This window comes from Bos mutus, chromosome 4 (assembly GCF_027580195.1).
Source record: "Bos mutus isolate GX-2022 chromosome 4, NWIPB_WYAK_1.1, whole genome shotgun sequence".
Lineage (NCBI taxonomy): Eukaryota > Metazoa > Chordata > Mammalia > Artiodactyla > Bovidae > Bos > Bos mutus.
Window position 1 is genome coordinate 94,643,436 of NC_091620.1, and position 17,597 is coordinate 94,661,032.

General features: G+C 37.9%; 1 protein-coding gene across 1 annotated transcript in view; it reads left to right on the top strand.

Moving 5' to 3' along the window:
- Positions 1-17,597, top strand: part of AGMO (alkylglycerol monooxygenase) — a 390,797-nt gene that overhangs the window by 70,028 nt on the left and 303,172 nt on the right. The window lies entirely within an intron of this gene.

Sequence of the window (17,597 nt, forward strand, 5' to 3'; positions counted from 1 at the left end):
TGGGACTTGATTGAGGCTTCAAACAATTACTAGCACCTTCTTGTGGCAATAGCAGGTGACTTTTCTAATATATATATATATATATATATGTAGTAGTAAAGACTCAAAAATATAAATTATAAGAATCACACTATAAACTTCTCTTATGAAATGGAAAATAAAAAATTTCCATCTAAAAGTGTTTTATAGTATGATCCTAATGAATCAACTAATTTGGAGGAGTGTTTGAATTAGTATGGACCCAGGAGAGTTCCCGGAGAAGGCAATGGCACCCCACTCCAGTACTCTTGCCTGGAAAATCCCATGGACGGAGGACCCTGGTAGGCTGCAGTCCGTGGGGTCGATAAGAGTCGGACACGACTGAGCGACTTCACTTTCACTTTTCACTTTTCACTTTCATGCATTGGAGAAGGAAATGGCAACCCACTCCAGTGTTCTTGCCTGGAGAATCCCAGGGACGGGAGGAGCCTGGTGGGCTGCCGTCTCGGGTCACACAGAGTCGGACGCGACTGAAGTGACTTAGCAGGAGAGTTCCAGTCAAATAAGGGCAACTAAAATTTTTAATCTGATCTTACCCTGCTTGTAATATCTGGTTATCAATTTGTGACTTAGTGACAGAAAATGGTACGATTCTTTATTCTATGCAATGATATGGTTTTCTCCATATCTGTAACTGTCCTTTGCCCATCCATGACATTAGCTACCTGCTCAAGGCTACCCAATTCCCATTCCTACTTCATCCCCCACTACAAACTTTAGGAAGTTATCTTCAACTGACTTAGCTATTTTTCTCTCAGAACTTTAAAGATGCCTTGACCAGAGCTTCTCTGTGCTCATAAACCTGTACTTTCTTCCACATGACTGAATTACTCATTCTTTAATCTGGAAAAAAGAACTTTGCTTTATTACATGCATGAGCCATTTATAATCACTTTCTAAGTATTACGAGAGACTAATGTTTCCATCTCAGAAATAACTACTGATGAAAACATTTCTGTATCTGTTTTCTTTCGCGCTCACTATCTTCTCAGGCTATGGTAACTGCTTCTGATTTGGTCACCTTGCTCTCTTCCCTTCTTTTTTCCACTTACCTTGTCAAGGAGCCAGAGTAATTTTCTTAAATAAATCTGTTCAAATCACTTTTTGCTTAAAGTCATTCACTGACTCTTGGCTGTTGAAAATTTCTATCAAGGACAACTTCTTCGTAATCTGGTCCTTCTTACAAATCCAGCCCTTTTACTAACTTCTTATCACCACTCCTAGATCTACTTTTTGCAGCCATCTATTTATATTCCTGTCCTCTTTATAGGGAGGAAATGCCCAGGCACAAGGTAAGCCCTCAGTGCAGATGGAATGCAGGAATGCAAGATGCCTGAGAGGAAAGGTCAATTTTCATTTGAATGTCTCCCACAAAATTCTGTCTGCCAGTGTTCCAACCTAAACCACCATCCATCGCTTCTTTGTTTTCATCCTGTGGTAGTCCATGAAAAAAAAAAAAAAAACGGTAACCTCTTTCTGTTTTGAGCCGTGCATGTTCTGTGGAGCTACTTAATAACCTAAAACTGTAGCTATGGACTGGAGTGGAAAGAACATGGACTCAGGAGTCCAGGGCTCCTGGTTTTAGTCCTATGAATTTAAGAAAATCACCTAAAGTCCCAGGGACTCATTTTCTCCTAGGTCTTTCTTGGGCCTTTCCAGCTTTAGAATTCTATGAATTCAGGCTGAGCCTCACATCACCCATGTTTGTATTAGGGTCCTTCTGTTTTTCTGGGCTCTGATTGGCTTCTTCCCTTTCCTGATCTTGCCTCATTTCACTTTTGTCATTTTAAACTCTGGTAGCACTAACATAAAAGGGCCTCTTATTTTGGATTGTCCCCTTGTTTCCATAAAAATTAAAGGTTTTTTAATGGCTGTCATTTCTGCAGAACAAATGGTTGTGTAAAACAATGCATCTTTGCTTTGTCTCTATAGATATGCATATTGATTCTAATGAAAAGTGTGCATGAGCAATTGGTGTCTAACTTCCCCAGTCTCAGAGCTGCATTGCTCACAGGCTCAAAGTTATTAGCTCATTTGTCTGACATCACAGGATGTAAAGTTATTGCACAAAGTTACATTTCCAGTACTTAGCCCAGATGTTGAACCGCCTGATGGATTAAAGTTCTTGGGCCCTAAATTTCAGATAAAGTTGGTTATCTGGGGTATATATTTTTCAAAAATCGAATCATTAACTCACAAATGAAAGAGGAGGTCTTGATTAAGTCAAAAGAATGACTTGAGATTTGATCTGATCTGAAGAGCCTTGTCTTTAATGTAAGTAACAGACTCTCTGGCTGGCCCTGGAGTGAGAACAGGAACAGGATCAGCGTTGACAACATCTGCCATGGCCAGTGTCTGAGGTTCCCATCGTTCTGTGTGGCGTCCCGTTCAGTTCAGCAAATTCCGGAGGATTTTGCACCCCATTGACTGTGCTAGTGACAAGATCTGATGTCTGTCAGCAGACAGGAAAGTCACAGCCTGTTGTGAGCATGTGTTGGATTCACTCTTCTGGTTTTTGTAGAGTGTATTGGCTGGTTTGCTTCAGTGATCACTTTACAGTCTGCTCCAAGCTGAGTCTGGAAAGGAAAAAAAACAAAACAAAAACAGTGAAACTGTTTCCTTGTGCTTCAGTGTGTCCTCAAGGATACTTGAGAGAAGTGGTCCCTCCTCTTACAGAAGGACCCTTGGAGACGACCAAACCATACCTTCACATTTCATAGGGAAGGAATTAAAGGGCTAGAGGGATTAAGTGATGTGCTTAAGGTGATATATCAAATTAGGGAATGCATTAGGTATATGAATTCAATTTCTCCTAACTTAAAAGTTCAGGGTTTTCCACTTGTCTATGCTTATTTTCCAATTAAGGTTAGAGCTGTATTTAATTCATACATACGATTAAACTATCCCTACAAACAGGCTTTATTTTTCCCATGAGTGGATGGTAGCTGGTAAAAGATGGAACATTTCTCTGGAGGTTATATGTCTCTTTAATACATATGGGGGAAGGGTTCAAGGGTTCACCATCTTATATTTGGGGATTTCCTTCAAAATATAAAAAAGTGGTTGCAAGGTGACTCACATTTAACAGATGTCCAGCACAGAAGTCTTTCTCAAATTTGGCTAGGAATCAGAATCTGTGATTATGTATTTATTCATCTGCCATGTTTTTATTTACTTATATTTTCATATAGATTCTCAAGAGTCATGAAGGAACAGCAGAATGATAACCTCTATTGTTAGGGAATCTTGCATCTGTACAAGATCAAGGAATCTGTACTGGTTTAATGTTCTGAGGTGATTCTGACTTGCAGGCAGTTTTTGGATTCACAGCCTTTGTGGAAAGAGGACTCAGCTGTTTTTGGTTTTCAGCTGTAGCATAAGCTGCTGTAATGCCGTGCAGCTATGCGCTACAACTGGAAATGTTTAGGTCGTGTAACACCTTTGAATAAAGTTTGGAAAGTTTGCTCCACATTGACAAGTCCATACCTTTAGACAATAATGCCTTCCTGGTCTTTTCATAAGATATTATTTTCTCCATAATATGCAGCTAAATAGCCGTCAGGAATGGACGTGTGTAATTTTGGACAGAATTATGCCTGAGAAGTATAGAATATCTCTTTTTCTCTACTGGTCTCCTTGCCCTAACCTGAGAGGCAGTGACATCACTTGGAACAGTTGTAACATTTTTAAATGGATGTGTAGAAGATGATTTTAAACGTTGAATAATACCACACAGAAATTCTGGGGCAACAAAGCTTTAGGTTATCATCTATAAAAGTTGTCCCTATGGATTATTCATGATGATTCCTACATTTCGTCAAAGTTTCAAGCATGAACTCCAAGTTAAAATTACAGCTTTCAAAGCAGAGGCAGGGAAGGAGTGAGCTGACGTGTGCATTATTTTAAAAATGGAATGACTGTGGGAGAATGTTGACATTTAGGTAAATAACTTAAAATTGCTTGCTAAGTATACTGGCCTTTTTATTCTGTTAGACTTTTGACTCAAAAATCTGAAATTGACTCAATCTTTCTACTGCTTTCATGTATGAGAAAACAAATTTCATAGCAGTGATTCTGAGGAAGAGACATAAAATTTAAAAAGAAAGGAAATATCACTTTTGAGGGTCTAGTATCCAGGTAATACTATTTCTTGTGATAGTTAATGGTAAGAAATTTGGAATCCAATAAGGAAAAAAAGTTATTTTACTGACTCACTGGGAACTGGTCATACTTCATTGGCATTTTAGATACCAGCCACCTAAAATATTAGGTGGCCTCCAAGAATTGCCTGTTTTTTCCTTTCAAAGTCTATAAATTATGAAACTTTATATTCTACTGGCAAATAGACAATGTTTTCTCATTTCCGTGCCCTAACTTCTTACTCATTTACATTCACTGATGTACTGCTTTGCTGAATTTAGTTATATCATGGTATATGATGGTAGGATTATACAAGAAGATGGAGTGAATGTGTATGTAGCACATTATTTGACACAAACCTATGTTATTTTCATCTGCCTGCAATACAATATTTGGAAACGGGTGTCAAATATTTTAAAGTCCAGCAGACATAGCCTTCTCAACAGTTTTCAAAGGCTCTTTGGTTCTTCAGCATTTCATTCTCCTCTCAGAGAACACAAACCCAGGACCTAGTCAGAAAGAACTCTACAAGAAAAGAAAAACAAAAAAGATTAAAACCACTACCACCACAAACCCAGATTCATAATTTTTCTCCGAGTTTTTGAAAAGAATAAAGTTGGAAGGAGAAAGTTGTAGAGAAAATAATATACTTAAAACAATTTTTTTTTGGATTTATTTATTGGCTGTGTTGGGTCTTCGTGGCTGCATGGGTTTTTCTCTAGTTGTGATGTGCGGGCATCTCTGTGTGGTGATTTCTCTTGCTGTGGGCAGGGGCTTTCAGTGCACAGAGTTCAGTAGTTGTGGTACACGGGCTCAGAAGTTGCAGCGTCCAGGCTCTAGAGAACTGGCTCTCTAGTTGTGGCACACAGGTTTTAATTGCTCCACAGCATGTGGGAATCTTCCAGGATCAGGGATAGAATCCATGTCTCCTGCATTGATAGGTGGATTCTTTACTACTGAGCCACCAGGAAAGCCCATAAATAATACACTTTATACCCATAGAAAGATGAAGATGAAACAACAGTATCCTTTCTTCATGTCCTGCCCTCCATGGATCTTCTGAAGAAGCATTCCATGGAAAGACTGTCTTCAGAGACTGAATTTTTCATGAGTGTTATAATTTACAACTGTCAGTAAAAAGTCAAGAGTGATACAATTCATATGTGGATTAATGTACTCTGATAGAAATCTTTGTAATGTGAGACCCTGTTTTGGAAAACTGTTACCTTGGTTTCTACAATTCCTTCTTAATGTCCTCTGCTTATTCAAACAGCAGTGATTCTTGGTAATTGAGGTCATCTTCTAGTCCTTTAGGATTAAAAACAAACCAGAAGTGAAATTAGATTTCTACTTTGAAATGCATTCCCACTTTGTACATATTTATATCAATAAGCTTCCGCTTAAAGACACTTCTATGGCTTGCCTAGAAATTTTGCCTCAGTCCAATTTGAACCAGACCCAACATCTCACTTGCTTTGATTATTAAACTCCAGTTCATTGCTGATGCTCTACTGAGTGATGATTTGTGAGTATTTCTATCCCAGGGTTTGAAAATCAGGGCTCACAGAAATGAATTTTTGTTTGTTTTATTTTAGATCTCATATGGAAAATATAACTATTTATATTTACAGCTCAGTTAAATCCTCTTTAAGTCCTGCCTCTCAAATTATTTTCCTTCTTTCTTCTTTAGCCTACAGTCATGTCTAGCTGAGTTACAACATTAGAGATTCTAAATGAGATGGAGAAGCATTATTTGATTTACATTTAATACACTTAAAAGGACTTCCCTGGAGGCTCAGACAGTAAAGTGTCTGCCTACAATGCAGGAGACCTGGGCTCGATCTTTGGGTGGAGAAGCTTCTGGAGAAGGAAACGGCAACCCACTCCAGTAGTCTTGTCTGGAAAATCCCATGGACAGAGGAGCGTGGTAGGCTACAGTTCATGGGGTTCCAAAGAGTTGGACATGACTGAGCGACTTCACTTTCACACCTAAATTCCTTCTTTGCAAGTTTATTTGTAGATTTACAGATCTTAATATATTGCACTGAGGAAAGTTAGGTTTGCCTCTGCTAGTGAAATATGTGATAAACGTAGCGAGTTCAGTCAATAATTTGGAACTGTAAAAGTAGGACGCCAGATCTCCTATTGCCTGGTTCCCTACTCAGGTTTGTTCTAAATGGGCATTCGTACATTACTTTCAGGTCTACTCTTAATCACATTACACACGCTCAGTTATCTTATAAAAGAATTCATTCACATAGAAAGATGGAATATTTTGGTTTCATAATGTATATTGACAATGTACGCCAATAGCGATTGGCACAACCTACTCGTCAATATCACCATGACAAAATTCCTTTAAATATTGTCAAGATATATGATCATATTAATGTTAGTAAAACATAAAACAAATACATTTTCACAATAAAATATTTTATAATTGTGACATCAGGTTCTTCCTGTGATTTTACCACAGGACTGTGTGACAATTTTCAAATCAGTACTTCACTTCACTTTCTTAATGTGTAAAATTGAAGGTCTGGGTGACATCTAAAGTCTAGTCTCAATTCTGAAACATTATGATTCTATCGTGTTTCAGGATGCTGAAGATATTCCAGATTTAGTTCTGTATTGTCATTTTATAGAAGGGGAATAGGTTAAAATAATTTTCTACTTGCATACGTCTGAGTGGTCCAGACCACTGTATACAGGTGCTGTGAAGGTAGAGGTTTGAATCATCACAGTCCTTAACTTCAAAGACTTGAAAGCATTTTGCAAGATGCTAAAATTCAATATGTCTTTCAAAAACTTTTCATCAACATCTGTGGGCTCAAGCATTTTGAATAGATACGTCATTCAGATTCAGGGTCATCTTTATTGTTAGAATTCTTTTTTTTTTGGGTACTTTATTTTTTTATTGAAGTATTGATACACAATACTGTGTTAGTTTCAGGTGTACAGCAAAGTGATTCAGTTATACAGATTGTTTTTCAGATTATTTTCCATTATATGTTTTTACATATATTGAGTATATGTTCTTGTGCTTATAGATCATGTTGGTTATCTCTTTTATATATGGTAGTGTCTAGTCAAGGCTATGGTTTTTTCTGTGGTCATGTATGGATGTGAGAGTTGGACTCTGAAGAAGGCTGATCACCGAAGAATTGATGCTTTTGAACTGTGGTGTTGGAGAAGACTCTTGCGAGTGTCTTGGACTGCAAGGAGATCCAACCAGTCCATTCCGAGATCAGCCCTGGGATTTCTTTGGAAGGAATGATGATAAAGCTGAAACTCCAGTACTTTGGCCACCTCATGCGAAGAGTTGACTCATTGGAAAAGACCCTGATGCTGGGAGGGATTGGGGGCAGGAGGAGAAGGGGACAACAGAGGATGAGATGGCTGGATGGCATCACTGACTCAATGGACGTGAGTCTGAGTGAACTCCGAGAGTTGGTGATGGACAGGGAGGCCTGGCGTGCTGCGATTCGTGGGGTCACAAAGAGTCGGACACGACTGAGCGACTGAACTGAACTTAACAGTGTGTATATGTTATGGAGAAGGGAATGGCTATCCACTCCAGGATTCTTGCTTGGAAAATCCCATGGACAGTGGAGCCTGGCGGGCTACAGTCCGTCTCTCTGCACCTTTCCCCTTTTATAGCCGTAAGTGAGTCTATTTCTGTTTTGTGTATAAGTTCGTTTCTTTCATTTTTTTTTAATACAAAATTCCTTGTTTGGATGTTCCAGCCTCTGTGCAGCTGAATCACCCCACTAATCAGTCTATACTTATATGATTTCCAAAAATGCAAACTGAACTGCTGCTTTTCCTCCTCAGAGATTTGCTGTCCCATTTGTTTTTAAGCTTTCTGAAAGAAAAGAAAAAATTTTTGGCTTTGCATAAGAGCTGTGCCTTGTGGAAGTTTTGGAAATTTAAAATTGTAGTCAAGATCCCCACTTGCAGGTGAAACATTATCTGGTCATCTTGTCATTAGTGCTGACAGTGTTGGCTGGGATTGCAGTTGAGAAAAATGCTGGAATGAACCTGGAAACAGTCATATGTGCCTCATCCATCACCTCATTAATCACAAAGTTAACATTGTCTCTTAAACAATGCTGCTATAGTGTAGAGGTAATCCTCATTTATAGTTAAGCTACTAAACAACATTCAAGAGTGAAGATTCCCCTTCATGCCCTGCCAAGTATGGCTGAGACATGACAATCATGACATTATTCATTGATAATTAAAGCAGAAAGAAGTATCCTGGGCCATGATCTCATTTTTATACAGAATGGAATAGGCTCATAAGAGGTTCCATGTAGACCCATAATTATTATCTTATTTTTTGAGGGGGGTACTATTAGTATCATAGTTTATGACTAGAAATATGATGAAGTCAGAGAATATTAAGTTTAAAGTCCTGTACTTCAGTGTATTACCTCTGTCCACTAATGGTCATGGTATTTAATATCTCATCTCCAGCTTGCAAAGTTGTGAGATCATACCAGTGTGCAATATCAATACAAAGAATTATAGAGGAAATGGGGAAATGATAATGATGACAATTGGGTATGATTCTGATTTATGTGCACACTAGTCTAGAGGTATAAATAAGCCACTTAGGGAAATGTGTTCATCTGAATGTGTTGGAGTTGCAATATATCACGAAATCCAGAGGGCAGATATATCCCCACAAGCACTTAATTTTTATTCAGAGGCAGCTGTTTGTCCCCGAAGGATCTGGTTATTCTTTTAAAATATATACAGTTTGGGTCGAAGATTATGAATGTATTTAGTTATTCATAAAAATATATGCATGCCATATATAATAAAAAGAAATGTTACCTATTCATTCACTCCCTCAAAAAAAAGGGTACATTTGAAATAAATATTTGTGTGTATGAGTATTCTAAAAAGTTCTGTATGTATATAAGATTAAATATTTATGTTCTTTTAGTTTCTGTCCTAGGGAATTAAAAATTAAAAAATAATAACAGTGAAAAAATAGCAAAGATTTTTAAGTGATCTAAGGTTACTCAAAGTTTAGTTTTGGTGTTACATAGGTTTGAGAGGAGCAGTTTCACTTAGGTCACATTATAGTATTTGGAACTATTCCCATCTTTAATAAGACTTCAAATCGATATTTTAATTTGTGAAAGTCAATCTGCTAGCATCCTGATTATGGATACTTGAAGCTGTAAGATTAGAGAAACAGATAGAGTCTATTATTTCTTACTGTTGGAAGCTTTATAAGCCCCTGTAATAGGTAAAACTTTTTAACGTGTTAAAAAAACTGAAGTCGTGCTAATATGACTGTTTTGACTATTAATGTTCTCTTCACTTTCAAATTTCTTGCAATATGCTCCTCAAAGCTGTCCCATCTAGTTTCTCTTTCCAACACTCTACCAGAGTCTTCCTATAAAAGTTAAAAGATTAAATTGCACGCCATATATCCAGACCTTATTTTATTTGATCCCTTTCCATACTACTCTGTCTTTCTGGTGTGTCTGCCTTCTGTTTCATGACACTTCTGAGTCTCCTGCATCTTCACTACCCTTTCTAGTCATTCACCATTCCTTTGTTGTTGTTGTTGTTAATAGAATCCTTAGACATTGTTTCCATTGAGTTTTTGTTACTTTGTCCATTTACCATTAAGTCATCTATTCCTGAAGGAGATCTTCCATTGTATCGATTTTCTCTAGATGCCTTTCCAAGTGTGCTAAACATACAGTTATCCAAATCCTCATGTGAGCCCTCTCTCCTGAGGTCTCGATTTCTATTATCAACTGTATATCCAAGACATTATTTCTTTGATATCCTCTAGCCACTTCAAAATTAAGCATGACAAGATGAAACCTTATTCCACCCAGACTCTCCATGGGTATTTTATATCTCTATAAACTATCTTGCCATGTGAAAGCCATCTCACAGGTTAAGCTGTTGCCTCTTTAATTCTCTTTCATATTCAGCCAGTCACAAAATCCTGTCAATTAACTACAAGAACTTCTTAAGTCTGCCCATCTCTTTTCATTGTTATGGTCCTAGTTCAGGCTCTATCCCATAATTCATGAGGAGCTCAGTTGACCATCCAAGGTTACACAGTCAGTAACTGCCTCAGCCAGTGGCTGAACGTCAGTGAGTTCTCTGACTCCTTGTTCTTTAGTCAGATCATGAATGGTACAATCCATTCATTTTGTTAAAACTGGTTTTATAGATGCTGTAGTTATTATTGCTTTTACATGACCTTTTACTTGATTAAAAATCTGTGTTGGATGGGTATGGATAAAATATTAACTGGCTTTCCTCAGTTATATACATAAAGATAGTTCAGTTCAGTTCAGTCACTCAGTCATGTCCGACTCTTTGTGACCCCATGAATCACAGCATGCCAGGCCTCCCTGTCCATCACCAACTCCCGGAGATCACTCATACTCATGTGCATCGAGTCGGTGATGCCATCCAGCCATCTCATCTTCTGTCATCCCCTTCTCCTCCTGCCCCCAATCCCTCCCAGCATCAGGGTCTGTTCCAATGAGTCAGCTCTTCACGTGAGGTGGCCAAAGTATTGGAGTTTCAGCTTTAGCATCAGTCCTTCCAATGAACACCCAGGACTGATCTCCTTTAGGATAGACTGGTTGGATCTCCTTGCAGTCCAAGGGACTCTCAAGAGTCTTCTCCAACACCACAGTTCAAATGTGATATCAAATGATTTATTTCATCAAAAGTTTCATCTCCGTAGCTTTTGACCAGAGGAATCAACTATACATTCATAATGAAGTTTTTAAAATAGCCGTCAAATAGACAAAAGTTGTAAGATATTAAAATAGTTTAAAAATAAGGAGTTCTAAAAGTTCTCATTTCCAAAATGAGAAGTAGATAAAAGATGAAAGAAAGCATTATTTTGCATAACAATGAGAGTCCTATTACTACCCGGGCTACTTTCCAAGAGTAAAGAGAAGCTGTGGAGAGTGTTCAAAACTTCCCTCATGATTTTATACTGTGGTAATTTATCAAGCCAACCAAGTTATTATGTCCTTACTTTGTAACATAAAGAGAAAACAACTCATAAATTCCCATTTGAAACTTTGAATCCCTGACCATGTTCTGAGTATACATTTACACAAATTGAGAAGTGAAGAGAAACAGAAGTTAGCCTTCAAGGCAAATAGAATTTTAGTCTACTCAGTTATTGTTGTGATATTTTATTGATATAAAAATATTGAATATAGCAAGAAAGTCATTATTTTAGCAAATTTTCTCAATTTGCAGTAATAGTATTGAGTTTTAGAAGAAAAACTGAATATTAAGGTCACTCGTCTCTACCTTCTTTACTCCAGTCCACAAACTTGTGTAAGCTTCAGGCATTATTTGAAAAGCAAGTCAAATATAAACTCTTGCTGATAAGAATTAATATTAGCAAATACATAAATAAGTACACTCACGTATGCATATATATTAATAAAATATATATAAATTTATAGTGTCTATATATATAATATATAAATATATGCTGTATGTTGTGTTTCATAATAAATATATATATTTGGTCTTTGCTCCTGTTTAGGGGATTTCCAGTCCACCCCCAGAACTTCTAGAAGGGAAGGGACTGGAGATTGAATTCAGTTGCTATTACATACCTACAACATTCATTAAATACCCTTGTAATGAAGCCTCTGTTAATAAGATAACATTGATGATACTGTCAAATCAACCAGTATATAATTCTGAAAATGCAGATAAATCACAGTGTTTTATTTGGTGAGATGAGATTTCTTTCCTCATAATATTAAGGAATCCAAAATTATAATATTTGCAAAATATTATGAATATTTGCAAAATACTGTGAAATTTGCAGAATGCTTGCTTGATAATACACATCTAGTATATTTTAATGCATGCAAATCAATTCATAGCATTTTAATTCAAACATGAATTTGGATGTAATATTTTATAGGTTTGTATAAACTTTATAGACTACATGTTTAGCATATATGATATTGTTGGCGTTTTGCTGAAGTTAAAATCTTGATAAATATTGTGAATACATGAATCTGATTAAATTGCATGAGAGGAGTGTGTGTATTTAAATGCTGTATAAATACATCATAATTAAAAATAACTTGTATATGGAAAAAGAAACTAAAAGGAGAGAGTTCAGAGTGCTTCTGTGTTGCTGATACTGTGGAGGTTTGGGGAGAAATAGTGAGCTCCGGGAGGGCAAGGAAGTTCTGTGTTCTTTCCCTATGCCTTGCCCAGGGCATCTCTTCCATTTGGCTGTTTCTGAGTTACATCCTTTTATAACATCCTTTTACTGATTCAGTCAGTAAAATGTTTTTCCAAGTTCTTTTGAGCTACTTTAGCAAATTAATTGAACCTGAGGAGAGAGGTGTGGGAAACTCTGATGTACAGCCAGTTTGTCATGAGTATAGCTAACACCTTGAACTTGAGGCTGGAGTCTGAAGTCCAAGGAGAGGATCGTGAGAACTTCCAATCTGTAGCTGGTGGGTCAGAAGCACAGGCACCTACCTCAGTTTGCCTCTGTAGTCTGAAGTGGGACGGAGCAGTCTTGTGGGGCTGAACCCTGCCTTAACCTGTGGACTCTGGTGCCATCCCTGGATAGATGGTGTTAGAATTGAGTTGGCTCTTCAGACACCCTGCTGGTGACCAAGAATTTCCCAGTGTGTGTGAAAAGCCCCCTCCCCTCACACAGGATGCAATTGAGCCCAGGAACCCAAAATACATATAAATATATATCTTTGGGGATAATCTGAGTCTATACCTCTGAGACATGATCTTACCAAGTATAGAAAAAAAATCACACACATACATACACATATATATATACTTGTATGTAAATTATGTATATGTATATATAATTTCTGTATATAAGCACATACACACTTGTATGTATGCATAAATATTTAATGCATATGTATACTTATTACATATGTTTAGTACCCACACATATATATATATATTATACATGTACATATTATTATACAATTCATAGGACTACACGTTTTTTCCTGCAGTGAAATCATTAAGCAGCATAGGAAATTTCAAACATAATGATCTTGCCTTTGAATATTCAGAAAAAATAATTCTTGTACTTGTAGAAAGTATACCCTTGGCAGAGACATCTTGGTACCAATGTCTGTTAGTGTAATAATTCAGGGCAAAGATAAAAACAGAAGTAAAGGCAAACTTTGCATTGGCTGTGTTGCCACACTTGTAAGAATAAGGACAGTGGATGTAACAGTTGCAGTGATATTGATGCCATCACCATTTTGAATTAGCAATTTAGAGCCAGCATTTAAATTCATTATCTTCTTGATGAGTTATCTCACAAACATATGAGAATTGAATAAATTGCTTACCTATTCAGTCAGGAGCGGGTAGGAGAGCTGTTTGTGAGCAGATCTGTTAGAATAGCTTGTTAAATGAGGTAGAGGAAGAGTTACAAATGAGAAACAGATTATTAGGCTTGTTGAGGTCAAAGGAGAAGTTGAGTTTGTGTGGGAGGTGGCAGGGGCCTCATAGGGGTCAGGAATAGGACAGATGCCTTACCGGCATCTCAGGACTGTACTATAGCGAACAATGAGCATCTTCATAAAGCATGAACATATAAAACCGCTCCTCTAAATTAAAGATATTCATCTCTAATTATATTTCCTTAAAATTATAGAATTATGAATATGACAGTGAATTCAAATGTAGATTTATTTAACAAATCCCATAACGGCCTCAGAAATAATATCTAAAACTACAGATACCTGTTATTTAATATGGTGCAAATACCCTGTGTAAAATTCTGGATTTTCTATTTGCCTGCAAGAGCCATTATAGACTCAGTGTTGGGGTGTAAATATTTTCAGGAATCCTACTATTATTAAATTTCCATGCGCTGTTGTGAAGTTTTACTCCTTTTGTAAATATTTAAATGCTTTTGATTCTGTTCTTTTTATTGTTTGTTTTTTGGTAAAGGGAGAACACCACAACATCTTCAATTAAAACAAGCTTCTTTAAGAAACACTTATGTCCAAATAAGTGAAAATAGTGTAACCATTTACATTGTCAGGACAAATATTGTAGCTGCCATTCCTTTCCCATGAATTAAGCCTGATGTGTCTGGCCAAGTTTTCCTCCAACAACAGAATCCCCTTGCTCTTCATAGGCCTTTACATTCCCTCATTGTCCCCTTTTCCTGCTCAATATATTTCATGTGTCTACACGAAATCGGGGGAGCCATAGTAAATTCAACACATCTATTAGGCAAGTAAGGATACAACATTTCATTGTTGTCTGGAACGTGCTTCCCCTGTAAAATGCCCAGAGACTATTACACTGAAAAAGATTTGCATTCTTCCACTCTTTGTTCTATATTTTTAAATTTAACAGGACTGTGAAACTGTATGATCCATATTTGAGAACGTTATTGCAAAAGTATTTGAGAATCAGCAGGTCCACACTAGCAAATACGGTTTTATACCTCTACTTTGTACTTACCATGCTAAATCATTACTAAGCGTTTTTATCCTTTCCGTTTTTCTGGTTAACCTTATCTATTACTGTTAATATAGTGAAAAACAGTATAGTGCCTATGAAGTATGGGATTTAGACCCGGCATTTACTTGAAATCAACTTGACTACTTATCAAGCAGTCTTTAAACTGAGAGTACTTAAAACTGCTTGAAATGCTTTACAAATATTAACTTGTTTAATTCTATAGCAATAATATGAGAAAGATATGATGAGATCCTTAAATAGATGAATAAATTGTATCACAGAGAACTCAGAGTCATACAGTTCACAAATAGTAGAGCAGTTATTCAAACGCAGGTAGTTTAGTTCTAAAGTCTGGACTCTTAAATTGTTCTATGCTGCCTCTCTGTGTATACAACCTTGGGCAATTTCCTTAAACTTTCTCAACCTTTCTTCATCTATAAAATAGGACTGCTAATTATACTTGATTCAGAGACTTGTGAAAATTAGATGTGATAAAGGCCATGAAATGCTTAGAGCAGCACATAGTATGTAGTGTTAAGTTTTGTTATTTTGGATATTGTTTTCCCTACTGACCTCCTTTAATTTCTTTCGAAGCACTGAGCTCCTACCCCCATCAGAGCTTTGCACCGGCAAGCTGCAGTTCTCCGTGTCTACCTCTGACCCTCCTGACCTTCATCTCCAATGAGCCTGTACACTGAGAAGACCTGCACAAATGCGCCTTCCTCAGGGAAGCCTTTCCTAACCCTTATATGGGGTGAGCACTCCCCTCCCCTTAGCTTTGGCTTCCTGGGAAAAAGAGCCCGAGGCAAAGGCGTATGTTTTTTCCATTTGGCTGGACACTTTCTTGGGAAGTACAATCCCAGGGAAGCAGGAGTGAGGAAAATGAAAGCCAGGCATTAAAAGGGAGAGATAGTCAACGCAATGGAGAACATTTCTCAGATGGCCCAGCTTCTTGACAAGCCGATTGCTCCTTCACCTATCACATCTTCTAAGAGTCCTGATTAGCCCCCTAAGTGGTCCATCAGGGTTAGGAAGGGACAATAATTATTTCTTCCGGTTCTTGTTTCCGTTACTCAAAGGTGGTCCATGAGGTTTTAAGGCCTTTATGTATTTCCATGCATACCTGGGTGCCAAGCAGATCGACCATGGTTCTTGCTTCAAAGGCAACGTCAGATACACAAGGTGAAAGGTTAAAGGTTCTTTGCAAAGCCTAGATTTAAGACACAAGTCCACGTGCACCATCACATGAAGACTGAAGAGGCCACGACTGCAGGTCGTCTGGGGGTGTAGCGGGGACTGTAGGTGACTGCAGCATCAGCAGTTGGCCTCATGATTTCAGAAAGAGCACGGGTAGGATATTTCAGGTTATAAAGCAGGTCAAGTACACAAAATGAGTAGAAGACATGCAGAATTCAGACTGGTATGCTCTGTTATACACATTTATAAACCCAGGTCTCTTTTCTTTTATAGCATTTTTCATAGTTTGCAATAACATTTATTTGTAAGTTCATTTACTTTAATTCTTATTTTCTTTCTAGACTGAAAGAATCCTTAAAGATAGGAAGGCAGCATAAAGTTCAGATTACCTAGATTGAATCCTGGCTCCACTAATTGCTAACTCTGTGTCTTTGGGAAAATTACCTCATTTCTCTGTGCTCCATTTCTGCACTAATCAGGGTAAAGATAGAACCACTATGAATATTAAAGGAGAAAGCGTGTGTTAGTCACTCAGTCATGTTCAACTTTTTGTGACCCCATGAACTGTAGCCCGTCAGGCTTCTCTGTCCATGGATTTCCCAGGCAAGAATACTAGAGTGGATTGCTATTTCCTTCTCCAGGGGATCTTCCCAACCCAGGGATCAAACCCAGGTCTCCTGCTTGCAGGTGGATTCTTTACCATCTGAGCCACCAGGGAAGCCCATTAAAGGAGAGGCACACAGTTAATATTAGCTATTGTCATTGTCATCACCACCATCATTATCCTTGTTCCTGTAGCAGTTAGCACTTTGCTGCCTGCAGAACAGGCTCTGGAGTAATAAAGCATGGAATCTGTGAGGACTGAGGTTTTGGTCTTCTCTGTTCCTTTTTGGAGCTCCAACTTATAAAATAAGAGAGAATTAAAAATGTACTAGGTATTTTAAGAAGAATGTTCAGAATGATTAGGTAAATGAGTCAATTAACCCCAATATGTTTGTTTGATTTGTGGTCTGGAAAGTGAACCATACACTGATTTCAGTTCAGTTCAGTTCAGTCACTCAATCGTGTCCGACTCTTTGTGACCCCATGAATCGCAGGACGCCAGGCCTCCCTGTCCATCACCAACTCCCGGAGTTCACCCAAACTCACATCCATCGAGTCAGTGATGCCATCCAGCCATCTCATCCTCTGTCGTCCCCTTCTCCTCCTGCCCCCAATCCCTCCTAGCATCAGAGTCTTTTCCAATGAGTCAAGTCTTCTCAAGAGGTGGCCAAAGTACTGGAGTTTCAGCTTCAGCATCATTCCTTCCAAAGAACACCCAGGACTGATTTCCTTTAGAATGGACTGGTTGGATCTCCTTGCAGTCCAAGGGACTCTTTGTCTTCTCCAACACCACAGTTCAAAAGCATCAATTCTTCGGCGCTCAGCTTTTTACACTGATTTAGAGGAGGCTTTACAACAGTGGAGAAGGAAATGGCAATCCACTCCAGTACTTTTGCCTGGAAAATCCCACGGACAGAGGGGCATGGCAGTTTACAGTCCATGGGGCCCCAAAGAGTCGGACACCACTGAGTGACTTCACTTGCATTTAAAGTACAGAGTAGTTTTTACAGTAATAAACTATTTGTTGTACTTGTCTTGGGTGACCTTGAGGCCACAGCTTTAAGTAAAGAAAGGTAGATAATAGTAGTAGCATAGATTAACTCCTAAATATATGA